This window comes from Cinclus cinclus, chromosome Z, assembly GCF_963662255.1.
Source record: "Cinclus cinclus chromosome Z, bCinCin1.1, whole genome shotgun sequence".
In the NCBI taxonomy this organism is placed as follows: Eukaryota; Metazoa; Chordata; class Aves; order Passeriformes; family Cinclidae; genus Cinclus; species Cinclus cinclus.
The window spans coordinates 45019890-45034843 of record NC_085084.1 but is presented as its reverse complement, the minus strand read 5'-3'; the positions used below and the strand labels follow the sequence as shown (position 1 = coordinate 45034843).

Genomic DNA, 14954 nt, shown 5'->3' with positions numbered 1-14954 from the left:
TGCAAGCCTGTGTTTCAAATGCATAGTATGCTGCATTTAAAATGGTCTTATACTGACAGATCATGGTAATTAAATACTTGTTCCCAACTAAAGAATCCAAATTATTTTAAAATGAATGTTTTTCAGTGTCCGGTTAAAAAAGAAGACTCTTTATTTTAGTTTTTTACCAAGGCAAAAGAGAAACAGTAGACTCTTTGCAGTATCTAACCAATAAAACTATTTTCCCTTTTTCTTGCATAAAGTAAACAGGAAGACAAAGACATGTAAAGAAGAAAGTAAGAAGAGAGAGTTGTAATAATCAACTTTAGCATTCTAAAAACTGGAGAATATATTCTGATTTCTCTGGGTTGTGTCGTGCTTTTTTGTCATTACGTGTTTATGGTGTGTGAAGCAGAAAGAATTTGTACAGACATTTTGAATCTTGAAATATTTAATGAGTAGTATTTAAAAGATTACACATTGCTGGCTGCATGAACAATGCTGTTGCCATAGCTATAAACCACAGACGTTGCAACTGGAGAAGCACATAGCAACCAATATCTTTAGATATGCAGCTTCTCTTTCCATAAGTTTTAGAAAGAGATGAACTTCACTGCATTAATTATCTTTCTACACACAAATATTTGTACCTTCATTCTCCTGTACTAGCAAAATTTCAATATATTCTAGTCTCTGAACTTTCAGTGGCAAAAAAAAAAAAAGAAATTAAATAAAAATACCCCAAACCAAACGATCCAACGAATCAAAACAAAAACCAGAACAGTCAGTGAATTGGCTTGTTTAAGCTAACCTAGTAGGCTAGCAATAAGAAATGAGTTAGTGACTTTGAATATCTACTTTAATCTTCATGCTTTGTAATTCCACTAACACAGCACATAAAGGTGAAAATAAAACAAAAATCACAAAATATCTACTATTTGGACCATGAGAGCTTTTCAGGCCTATTGTTCCTTCAAATCCTATTTGTAGTCTGTAACAAATATAACTGCCCATGAAAATGCCAATTAGTTTGTTGACTGAACCAGAACCAGGCCCCAGAAGTTTAAGTACTGTGAGCAAATGAAGTGTTCCATTAAGATTTAAATTTTTGCAATTTAAATTTTGATTTTGAAGACCAGCCACCTCATAAAAAATAATTTAAGTTTTGAAAACAGACTCTATGTGCCTTTTTTTTTGTTTGTTTAGGGTTTTTTTGTTTTTTGTTTTTTTTTTTTGTTTTGTTTTTTTTCCACCATAGGGTATATTTAAACCATGTGGTTTTAATTCAAAATTTGGGTTTTTGCTTCAACAATAACCTAAAAATACTTCAGACAAGTCCTTTGACACCATTCAGAATGTCCAGTTTAGAAACCAGTACTTTTTTGCTGTAATTTTACGAGGGTTTTATTTGGGAAAACCACATTTTAGAGTGTATCAGTTGTGTTGAGTATTAAATGAGTCTTTATTGCTTGTTTTAAGCAGTCTAAAGGTTAAAATACATATTTTAGATTCTTTTCAGTCTATGCCCTCTTCAAAAAAAGAGGACAAAATCAGACTGCTTTTTCTCCAGGCTACAGTACTAAAGGTGTACCCAAAACCTATGAAAGCAGCCTGTAAGCTTTTTAGAGGAGAATTATATTTGATTTGACAGACAGTCCTGTCATTACAGTAGAACACAATTATGGTTTCATGGTCCAATCCAGCAATCTTTAAAACACAGAATTATAACCATATAATGAGCTTCTTTCTTCCTACCCCTGTTTTTTCAGGCTGTTCGGACCACTTCATTCTTATGCCAAATCATATATAGGGAACATGCCATTACTTTAGATTATGCAGAGTCCTCACAACCTACATGTACATCTAATGGTTAAAAAGATGTCATGTGGCCCTCGGTTAATAGGAATAATACATCTAATAATTGCACCTAATGAACAATGTTTGCATAACTATTAATGAGGTCATACACTTAACCCAGTATAACCAATTGTTGAATCTTAGTTGATGCATTTACAGGTACTGTATTTATGGTGCCTTGTAATAGTTTGAAAACATACCATCTGCCTCAAAGAATATATTTTTTGAAACACTGAAATACTATATTACTCTTTAGCATTAAAGAGTAATAGTGCCACTCAGCAGCATAGATATCTTAGTAGATAACTCTCCACAGCGTAGTTTGTTCCATGAAGTAAAAGCATTCTGGGTTGTACTGAAGCCTGAACTGAGAGCCTAAACTGCTCTCAAACTTGGTTTAACCATTCTACTCAACTTCTAACCCAGCAATTTCTTTATCTCAAGCCACTAACCCTGCTTTGAGGACAGAATTATTCAGTTCATTATGGTGTCAGAAATCACAGATGTGCTCTTCACTGTACTGGTAAAACTAAGTCCTATCCACAGAAGGGCATTGCCAAGCTCAGAATGACTGTGAAGGTAAGCTTGCATCAAGACAAGGTAAAAAAAAGGTCCTTGGTTTGTCTGTCCATCCTCTGTGTGGAAAGCACATGTGAGTGTTGACCAGGGATAATACAGGCATCCTGTCCAAAACTTCCTCATCAATAAAAATTCGCCAGAAATGAAACTTTGTAGGACCCACACTTCAGATGACATGACACTTACATACAAATATAAATTTTACTGTATAATATGCTATATTATATATATAACAAATATACATATATGAATAATGGTAAGTATACTTAGCTGCAAATCCCCATTCAGTGTTTTACTGCAAGTACTGGAACAGGATGAAACTTGAATAATTTTGTTAGAAGAGAAGTTGTGGTACTAGTGTAACATGTACCTCAGGATGGGTCTAACTTCATCATATGGTTTATGAATTCTAGTACCAACACCAGAAAAGGTAGTTAGAAAATCAGTGTGAAGTAACTTGGAACTATTTGTGCAAACTATTGCATACAAACAATGCAGAAGGATTAACACGTCTCCAATTTTCTCCTTATAAGTTAAATCCAAGTTCATATAGCAGTTTAAATTATTTACTTCTCAGAAAAAAAAAAAAAGTTACCTATTCCAGGTAACTTAGTACACAGTGCAAGTGTGCATCAATTGACATGTTTACTGAACAAGAATCCAAATACTCAGACCCATCCTTCTCATCCTATTACCACTGTGGCAAGTTATTGTTAGTCTACTGAAGTTGCTCCCAAAAGTCAACCAGTATGAACTGTTCAGTTAAAGTGAAAAAATTGTGTAATTCCTGCACTCTGACCAGAGAACACTGTACCAGACAACTGTCTCGTTTCCCAGATGTTCACATTGCAATTATGGCTAAAACAAAATTATCACAGAGGTTAAATTAATAGATTTTTAATACTTCATTGGTAATAAATGTTATATAATCAAAAGCTGGCTGATAAGTTTAATATAAAATACTAACAGTGGCATTCTAGTAAGAAGTACCATAAGTTATTCACTGTATTTTTCACTAGATCTTGTTTGTGAATATTTTGATGAAAAACATGAAATATACTAGTATTACCTTAAATTCATCAAAACACACAGCAGCTACACATACACATAAATCTGAGTGTTCATAATGTCTTTTGTGAAAAAATGACAGCACATATTAATAACAACCTGATTAATGTAGACCAGATAGACAGAAAAACACTTGGCAGAAAACATCATAAATTGTTCCAGTAAATGTTCATTGCTTGTAACACCTAAATCCCCACTACTACACTACTGTACTTACAGGGTAAATTGCATCAAATTTCTTTCATTCTCTCTCTTTTATTCCTTTACATTTGGTGAGTGTTTGATTCAGTTTTTTTTTTTCTGTTTGTTTGGTTGGTTTTTTTTTGGTTTTTTATGTTTTTTTTTGTCTTTCACTGTTTCAGTGGAATATTAGCATAACTTTACATAACAGAATAGCTCCAGAATTAAGAGATAAAGAAAGGGTGATACCACACTTGCCAGTTAATTTTTCAAAGGTTACATGTGATATTTCTAAATAGACTTGAGATATTCCTTCTGCCTCTTTGTTTTGTTTGGGGTTTATTTTTTTCTGTTTTTTGTTGTGGATTTTGCTCTTTTTAAGAAAAAAATGAAGCAATTTACTTTCATATTAATATAGAAGAGGGAGATTTCAATATCTAAAATTAATCTAATGGAAAAAGTGTTTTCTTCCTTTTTGTAGTAGTAGCAGTTGGATATAGCATTGCAGGGGTGTGTAAAAGAGTATAAATCTAGGGCCCTTGAACAGCTAATGTTAGTCAGAAGAGATTTATCAACAGCTAGCCATGCTCGTTTGGAAATGTGCTTAATAAAATGTGTTTTCTGTCTCTCTTTATTCTTTTAATGTTCAATATATCCAAAATGAAAATGTGCTTAATAATCTAGATGACAGGGTGTGGGGAATAATAAAATAAAACAAACAAAAAAATCTTGTCGTAAACCACTACTCATAACAGGTGTTTTGAATTCCTCCATCTACCTAATTTCCTTTCCATTCATTCCAACGTAGTAAAAAATTTTATGTGAAGTAACTTGTCACCATCAGAGGGAGCTATTGTATTGACACAACTAGGCACAACATTCTCCCTGTAAAAATTATCAAAATAATTCTTTGTAAAATCTCAACATATAGTATGAATCTACTACGTCTTGTTTATTAATATCTAATCACATAGTCCTCAGAGTTATTCCTGAAAATTAAAAATATGAATATGTTTCATAATCATGTTACTGTAATTCTACATAATATTTAACAATTCTCGAAGATTAGCTAACTCTTTATCTGAAATGTTTATAGATATGTTTTTTATAATATGGATCCGTGGTCAATGAATTTAGATTATACTATTATATTAATTGTATAATTATCAATATATATGAGATTATATTATTGTATTATTCCAAAGGCAACTGCAATGATCTCAGAAGATAACAACCGAAGGGGCTTTGGTAGTTTTATTTTCCCTTTCCCCACTTGTTTCTAATAAATCTATTTGAAATAATCTGTAAAATATGAATACATTGAATTTTGAATCTGGGCTAAAGTGCAACTGTCCTTTCTACTTTCAAATCAATTTGGAGTTTAATCACTACTCTTCTGGGTAAATGAATGTTTTTGCATTCGTTTATTTAAACTGGAGTGCAAAATTAAATTTATACACTTAGAAATAAATAACCTCATAAGTGTTAGGAAATATTTTCAAATATCAGAAACATATTTAACCTTTTATTTCTGCATATTTTCTTGTTAAAATTAGAAAAAAAAATTGTGCAGATGGTATAGTTCTCATTGTATGAAATTTAGATAGGAATCACAATTCACTATTGTACTTCTGTAAAACATGACATAACCCAGAGTCCACCAGAAAGGTAATCCAGGTAATTTATAACTAAAATATATTTAGTGTAACTGCCATGTGAGAAATCTACTGAAATGTCAAAACAGTATGTGGGAATTGTTTTTTCAAAGCAGTATGAAAAAAAAATCTTTATTAATATTATAGTATAAATTTTCTTTTCATTAAATTTCACACCTTGCTTTGAAATGAAATTGTTAGAAGGAAAGGAAGCCTTATTAACCATGCAACATAGAAATGGCACAGCAAATACTCTTATGTTCTGAGGATCATAAACAATAAAATAGTTCAATAAAAAGGTTTCCTACTAAATTATTTCTGTGGTTTTTAATATATGATATCTTGTGATTTGTACCTTAGGAGAAATTTCTGTAAATGAATTATTTTCAACTCATCATTGTGGATTTAGACTACTGTATAGCATCAGGTTAACAATCTGTTCATTAAGGTGCTACAACATTAGTCAAATATATCACCCATTTCACCAAAAACCTCAGTGTCAAAATTTCACTTTTCACATAGGGCTTGCCATTCTGATAATTAGAAAACCTGTCAAAAGCAATCAACTTCCATCTTTTTAGCTTTACTCTAATGAAAGATACTATGAAATGAAAAGCCTAAGAAACTCACTAACATTAAATGTTTTGGGTATGATGTGAACAATAAGGCTCTAAGAATGTTCAGTATACTAATACAAATTCTGTGCAAAAGTGTTCAGCAAATGTTTATTAAAGTTGCATTCAGTAGTTATCAGGGACTAGAAAAAACATGTGGGAAATATTTCCTGTTAAGAACATTTAGAATTCAAAAGTAGAACTTCAGTTTTTCAGAAACATCAGCATTCATGGTGGAGCTTACTGCTCTAGTAGGCATTTGATGTTTCAGAAATGCAATGCAAAGTCTGCACTATGGTCATACTACTAGATCACTTAGGAGTATTTACTAGAGTGCACTCTTTGAGCCCAGAGGATGTGTCTCAATGCAATAAACAGTGCAAACACTGAATGCAATAAAACCAAGTTGCTAGGTATTTGTCATGTGGAGAATTTGTTTCTGACATGGACTTTAGGTATTTGGATATCCTAAGCAGCATATTGTAGTTCGTTCTTTCCAGTACTCCTGTGTATTTAAATACAAATAGATGACTAGCAAATACCAGTGACCAGGAAATCTGGCATGCAATGAGAACAATCCAGAATACATGAAGGACAGCCAGCAGGATGGACCCACCTTCAACCCTCAGCAAATGGATACCTTTGTAGAAAGGAAAGAAATGATTGATGTGATGGTGCCCCATCAGCTACAGGAAAGATCAAGCAGAGGGTTGGTGGGAAGAAGCAAGGAGTAAAGAAAGACTTTGCAGAAACAGTTAAGTTAAATCTCCAAATACAGATGGGAGAAGACAATTTTAGGTGGGAAAGTTTCTTTCCAGTTACAAATTTGAATAACTCCATGGCTCATAGGGAAAATATTACATATACTTTGCAGCCTGAAGACACATCAGTGATGGTCACCAGCTTTCTTCATAAGGCTCTCTGATGGAAAGTAAAAGTAAAGTCAGGTACCAATACAGTATTTACAACAACTCTCTGATGCATCACTTTCTATGTAAATCCTAAAATGATCAGGCTCCTTTACAATTTATCCCATCTCCTCCACAGCATATTTTATTTCATCTCAGTTTGCTAAGCTAAAAAGACAGAAAAAAAATTGTATCAAGAACTGATAATGTTTTGACTTCACCTGTCTCAAGTCCTATATACCAAGCTGAAAAACACAAGTCTAAGTTACACTAGTACTGATTTACCTCAGAGTCCCTAGTGTTTACTTGAGTCCCTAGTGTTACTGCCTATATCACTGAGATCAAGCTCCATGCTAAGGCTGTTATAGCATGTGAGAAATGCATCATCCAGAAGTTAAGAACCCAAAAGTATACATCTTAAAGATACAACAGGGTAAACATAGCACTGAATTTCAAATTTTAGAGGTCTTTTATGGTTTTTCAACTCTAATAGTCAGAAATCAGACTTTACATGGTATAAATTGGAATAAATTTCACTCAGTGCATATGACATGACTTACTGTAACTCTGCTTCTTCACAGGAAGTGACTGAATATATGGGAATAATGCTGGTAATTTGTGATGCTGATCTCTTTAGTTTATGTAAACATAGCAAAAGTTTAGTTGTACCTCTATGTGTACATCTATCACTACACGTTAAAGCGAAAATACAGACCAAAGCAAATGGGTTAAAGCTCACATAGACTGTAAAGTCCAGACTGCAAGACATTTAACTTTAAACAATCAACTACTTTCTTTCAATAATTAACTGCTTTCTGGATAAAGTGGCATTGAATATGCATACGAGGGATCTTTATATTAAAAATAATCAATATTAAATGAAAGAATAAACAAATTTTGCTTTCACTTGGTATTTCCAGAAGGAGGCTCTCATGCCAGTAACAAGCTTATGAAACAAAAATCAACACAACTCTCATGAAGTGAAGTGTTGCCAGCTTCTAATATCATAATTTCCAGAACACTGAATTCATGTCCAACAGTTATGAAATGCTTGAAGGACAAGAGACAGTGAAAGTCACTTGTGCATGGCACTGAAAATCATGATCAAATGACTACAGGTACATGGGTGGTCATTTCTCACAAACTAAATTATTCTTTGTTCAAGAGCTGCCTGGAAATTAATTTTTATTTAACTAGCTTTGATACTCAAAAGAGACCATGTGGGAATAGCATTTCTAAGAGAAAAAATAACATTCCAGAGTGGAATGAAGATGGTCCTAAGTCCATTTTAAAACCAAACTTGTAGGTGCATAACAGATCATGGCTTTCTGTACAGTAGGTAAAGAAAATAACTAAATAGTAAGAATGTTTTATTTTATATAGCTATTGCTTGTGGAACTTAGAGCTCCATAAAGTACTATTTTCTTTTATAAGAATCTAAAAAATAAAAATGTTAGTTCTTTGACTAAATGTTTATGACACAGGATTTAATTTTAAAAAATTTAATTATTTTTGATGTATAGAAACCTGCAGTAATCCATAGGAAAGAGTGTGTTAGATTAATTTTTACTGCTTTAGGTTTTTTGAAATATTTCAGCCTAAAGGATATTGCTTAAACTGTAACATATTTAACTGCCTTTGGTGCACAGTGGTGCTGCAGAATGGTTATAAATTAAGCTATTTCAAGTAGATAATTTTTGCAAGTCATCACTACCTACTTGGTGCATCTGGAAAAAAGTGCAGGCAGAAGAGAATGGAGAATTATTGTCTTACACCTGGAGAAAACAATGCATCTGAACAGATGAACTGATTATGAAATGCTTTTGAAAAACATTCAAACTGAGATCTAACTTAGTGCAAATCTGAATGAATTCAGAGTTGTAGCTAAGATTGAACTCTAGTAGTGGGCTTGTCTTTAATTTTTTAATTTTTTTTTAGTCTTCTGTAGGCATTCTTGGGGGAAAAATTATATCATGTGACTCTTGTAATAGACACAAAAATCTGTCTCTATGTTATTTTCCCAACTGAACTAAGGACACGTAAAGTTACACAGATGCATATTTGTAAAATTATTCTTACTCCACTTTATAAATACAGATTGCCTCTGACAAAAGTAATTCTGATGAGGACTGTTATCTCTTTCATTTGCAACCAACATTTAAGTGCACACAGTTTAACTCACAGCTCACTGTTAAGGACAGCAAGTATGTCAGGTGCTATCTTATTTTATATATATAAAAAGCAAAAAGAAATAATAAGCATTGCTGACATCTGACCACAAGGGCACTCCACTGAAGTCAGTTTAAAAAACATTTAGTCACTGCGTTGGAGAGCAGCTTATTCCTTCCCTTTAATAACTGTGTTTCAGTATTTGTGTGCTACAGTAGAAACTCCATTCTATTTCCTACAGAAGGCCACAATCTGGAAACAAAGAAATTAGGATAAAGATCAAGCACAAAGTTGCCAGATCACAATTCAACAAGGAGTGATTTCCTTGGAGAACTGAGAGAGAAAAAGTTAAAAAAAATTCTATATAGCAATACAATATAATTAACAGCAATTACAGAGTAATTCACCAGTGCCTTTTACAACTGCTAGGGGTAGATGAACATTTGAGGTAAGGAAGACGGTGAAACTTCATCAGTTCATTTGGTACCTCCGTCTGATACTGAGTGATTCACTGAAAGAAGCAGGATGTGCCCACAGAAGTCAATTTACTCATTCTCAAGACCATTCTCAAGTTTATAATTGTGATCTAATCTGTTTTAAAAGCTGGTAGGTTCATACTTCATGACAGCTACATAAGTCCCATTTCTTTAAAGCTATGTTAAAAGCTATGAATTAAATCACTCTGTCATGTAATCTGTACCTTTTGACAGGCACCTTCTCTTTGAAACAAGGAATTGTTTGCTCCTGAAACCTTTGTCATCACTGAATAAATCAATGATCAGGCTAATTATAGGGGAAGAATGCTACTGTAGGGCAAATTATCAGCTTTGCATCAGACGCAATATCAAAATGAGCATGACAGTTCAATATGGTATAATTTGTAAATATTTTTAGGTCTGTCAGAAAATAGAACTCATTCTTCACCTGTCAAACAATGTTTCAAATTATCTTCCTATAACACAGAGTAAAAGATTTCTAATACTTTCAAAATGAAAATGTCATTCACATTGTATTTAAAATATTAATAAATGTCACACTGTGTTATCTAATTTTTTCAAACTGCAAATTAAGATATGTAAGTATTTATAAAGAGTATCATATTGCTTGGTAAATGTATTTAAAATAAAAACAATTCTACACAAATATTTGAAATACATACACATTTTAAAAACCCAACAACAAGAAACACACAATGCAATCATAGATTATCACAAACATTAATTTGTTAGTTATTACATAATCTCATCATGTAATTCTTAAACAAGTTACCATTATTTTAATACCTTTACAATTTTAAGCTACTTATGATAGATTAAAACATGGGTTTTCTTAAGATATGTGACTACTACTAATTTGTTTTTTAATCTAAAATATTATTAACTGAAACTCAAAATCAAAAGAAGCCAAACAAAAAAACCCCATGAAAACCAAACAAAAAACCACAAAAACACACAAAATATCCCCAAACCTGAAACCAGCCCTTCAAACTATTCAGACTCTGCTTTCAGTACATATACTCTTAAACAACTTAGTTTCTTATTAAATCTGTGTGAAATTTTTTCTGCTATTAAGTTGGTGTTAAGTCTGTCCTAAGGTCAGTCGTCACTAGGATTGCACAGAACTTCCTCACACCTTTGTCATATCTAAAAAGGCATGTGGTCGTGCTGACTGGCAGTCTGCCTGGTCTTCCCTTGTTAGCTGGTAAAGAATAAGTTTTAAATTACCATCTCTTGTACAAAGATGGCCATTCCGGAAGTTCATAGTCTGTGTAGTGTATTAATGTACACAGGACTGTACACCAAGAATCACGCTCATCTTGCCAAAGAGATAGTATATGCTGAAAAGAAATTGAGGAGAAAATGGTCCTGCCACAGGTAATAAATTCTAGGACATTAATTAGGAGCTGGAATGATTAAAGCTGATAAATGAATATGAAACACAAACTCACAGGCATTATTGTGCAGTTTTTTGCTCTTTACAGATGAAGACTATGAAAGGTGGGTTCGGAATATTAACCGTCTGTGAATTTATGTGCTGTATTGTTTTTGTTGTTGGCATGATTGGATATTTTGACAGTGATAAATAATAAAAAAAAAAGACCATCTATTTCAGACTGAATTTACAAATTTACTTTTTATTCTAAAAGAGAAAGAAATAAATCAAACAGAGAAGTAATTAAACGTGATTCACTCTTGTATGCCTGGCTTTCCCTCCTGTAACCCTATTACACAAAAATAATTACTCATCCATCATGTTAAATGGATAAATCAAGTCTTTCCATTTGACATTTGCTTCTAAGGTCTGAGGTGGCTTTAACAGCTTTTAGCTGCCAAAGATCTAGATGGAAAATTCTGCACCTGAAATCTGTCCCCATATACACCAATCTGTGCATGTACATTTGTGCAACTGCAGAGAGTTTCAGAAGTATCACAAAAAATGGCAAAATTATTCTGAAAAATGAAAGTATATAGTTGTTAATCATTCAAAATAAGAGAAAACATCCATTGCCTAGAAAAGGATGTTGTAACTAACTCCAGTCTGGTTCTCTTACTACTCAGTCCAAAATGCTGAGTGTTTGGGGATGAAATCCCCACTTAGACCTACTATGCAGAAGATTCAGAATATCTTTAAGCAATAAATATTAAACATAAATCATACAATCTTACTTAAATTTGTAATAATCTTTCATTAATTTTGTAGCTTTTTTCCTTACACAACAGAGGTAAGCTGCTGCTGTGTTGCCTGCTACACCTTTGCTTTAGAAACACAAAAGTAAAGAAAGACTTTTTTAGCAAGGTTTCTAGCAACAGATACTTCTATATCAAAAAGCTATTTATCTATATCAAAGAGCTACTGCCAACTGAATTTGCAGGAACAGAGGACAAGGCTGCTACCTGACTTTTAATGCTTCCTTTTCTTCCAGGCCCTTTTTTTTGACCAAGAGCTCCTAAAAAGTTTCTTGACAACTTATATCCTTGCTGCTTTCTGCACATTACCAGATTGAGGACCAACTTTCAAAAACTGTACATCTCATCCAATTCTGTTCTAGGACTATTTCCATGGTTTTACAGCGTAGTTTCTATCATGCTCACAAAGGAGGAAACTACCTCCCCAGCTTGTTCTGAGACCTTTGACATATGTCACTGACTGCAATAAAAAGAGAACCATCAATTTCTATTTCATCCCAGTCATAACCTTTCTAATCACTTAGCCAAACCTGCAACCAGCATTATAAATCTAAAGATTACCTTGAACCTAGAGATTTCTGTAGTTTTTTTCCAATTATAGCCCAAGAAAGAGATATCCAGTTCCAGCTCAGCAAAACTAAATTAACAGAAAAAACTCATCAAAGCCATGCAAGCAGTGTAACAGATCTCAAGGCTTTGAACTGCTAAAGCAGAGATCCTTGCTGGTTGCCATAAGTCATATGAATACATCTTCACCTTGGATGGCAGTCAGTGTCTCACACTGAGAGGACACTGCAGTTGTAACAACCAGCTGCCCATCTCTGACCACATCAGGGTGCTTTCACAGCGTGCTACTCTTTGCAACCTTTGCAATACATCCACTCTCATGCTGACAGAGATTTGTTCCCTGTCATGTGAGCTTTGTCACCCTGCTATTCATCTTCACCTTGGTAAGAACGCTTGAGTATGGCTCCTACAAGCTGTGCACATATCCAGACAAAAAAACTTGTCCTACACAAGAAAATTGCACTTCAAATATGACCTCCAAGTCCTACAAATTACTTATATTTGAAAATACAGGGAAATTTGGGAAAAAAATACAGGTTGTTATGAATGGAATTTCAATCCATGCCACCAAAAATCTGTTAGAATTGACTCACTGCTTCAGAAAATCTTAAAATAGACCTATATGAGAGATATTCCTTCCATGTTAAAACTAACCTCCCCAGGATGATGAAAATCAAGTCTGAAAATTAATGATAGGTTTCATCTATGACAGAAGACATGATAAGACTTTTTCAATGGTATATTCACCAAGGAGTGTGAAAAAGAGGAAAAAAAAATCAGAAAACAACAACAAAAAAACAAAAACAAAAGAAACCCAACAAAACAAAAACAACAACAAAAAGCAACAACCTGCCTGTTGAATTCTGAATATTTATTATTTTAATACATGTCTAAGAAAACACTTTTGCTCAGCTACAATACTACTTCATAATTCCACTGATATCACCTAAACTGACCATATTTTAACAAAGCAAAGATCTGATCTCATGTGAAGAAAAGACTAAGACAACATTTTTAAATAAGGAGAGTATTTTTAATTAAAACTATAACGTCTATTTTTTTAATTAGAGACATTAGAAAAAATAAAAAGGAAAATATGTCAGATGAAAGAGCAAAGTATGTGGAAAATGTGCTATTAACAAACCAATAATGCAAGTTAGAATAATTGCAGTGTGTTTTATTTAGACTGAGGAATGCATGCATGATGAATCAACCACTCAAGCCCTCCTTAAGTAAAATCTGTTTGTCAGAAAATTAGCTATGGATACTTAATCCAATTAAGAACTTACTCTTTCTTACTGTTTCGCTCCATCAAACTAGAATTTGGCAGTCTTAATTATTTCTCATCTTCATATTTTCAGAAAGTTGGCTTGTGCTTTTGGAGTTTTGCTTTTCTTTTTTTATTATTTTTATCTCCTCTGGAGTAATTTATAATTTTATTTATTTGCATTTCTTATTTTAAAAGTCAGTTTACTAACTATATGTGTTTTTATTATTTTTAAAGGAACAAAGCATGTGCTATAGACAAACTAAAAATAATTAATTTTTAAGCATTTAATACACTGCAAGTGTCATTGTGTTTTGTATTTTTATGTATTTATTAGGAATTTCTTTTAAATAGACTACCTTAGGAAACAGAAGAATGGAAACTAAGGGAAAATCAAACTTAAAAATATTAATGTTTCATATTGTTCCTGGGAATTTTAAATATATTTAAAATCACGGGTTAACTTAGCCTTCAGTAAAAAAGGGTATGATTGTTTTTCTTTTTCTCGAAATTAAATCTCTTTTTATATGAATTTGAGGACTTGATTGTACCATTCTTAAGAAAAAATTTAATCACATTAATGGATTCAACTTTTTATCATTAAGAGACAAGTTTATGATTAAATCACAGTACAGCAGTGTTTTTAATTAATAAAATTCTTCTAGCTTCAACAACAACAGATATTATTTTTGCCACACAATTTATTTATATTGTGTACACTATATTCATATACACTTTTTTATATTTTTCTGCACCTGAGACCACACAGATTTTTCAGTCTTGTAGAAGCTACCGCTAAAGAGCTCAGATTTTTCCTGCTGGAATTCATGGCAATATCTTTCAAACATTAAACTTCTCCTGTCTACACTGCCAGAGGCAAGGTACTTCTTGCTGCTAAGGCCCACCATTGCAAATAGAATTGGAGTGGTTGCAGTTGTACAAAAGATTAGATCCTGCACTAAAATAATTCTGACAGAGGAATTTTTTTTTCCAAGTTTTTTGGTTTTAATGTTAGTTCTTTGTTATATGGAAGATAGTAACTGCACTTAGTATCTGGATCTAACAAAAATACACCTCTTTTTTAAAAGATGATGATCTTTTAACCTTACTAAACAAAAGTTGGTACAGGTTCTTTACTACTCCAGACTAATTTCTATTCTATGTTAGATATTTTCTATGTAGGATTTTTTTGGCTCGAAAAACATTTGCTTTCTGAGATAACATAGTGGAATGAAAATGTTATTTCAACTCCACACACCACTAATTAACCAAACTCTAATGCAGACCACATATGAACAACAAAATCTGTCTTCAAACACATTATAATAGCTTTTTGATAAATATTGTCTAAACAGATAAGAGCAACAGAAAATACGACAGTGTGATTATCCATTATTCAAACATCCCAAACTTAATATCAAGCA

At 32.7% G+C, this 14954-nt stretch overlaps 1 protein-coding gene across 1 annotated transcript in view; it reads right to left on the bottom strand.

The window, feature by feature from the left end:
• CNTNAP4 (contactin associated protein family member 4) overlaps positions 1-14954 on the bottom strand; it is a 209787-nt gene that overhangs the window by 77208 nt on the left and 117625 nt on the right. The gene's annotated exons all lie outside the window — the stretch shown is intronic.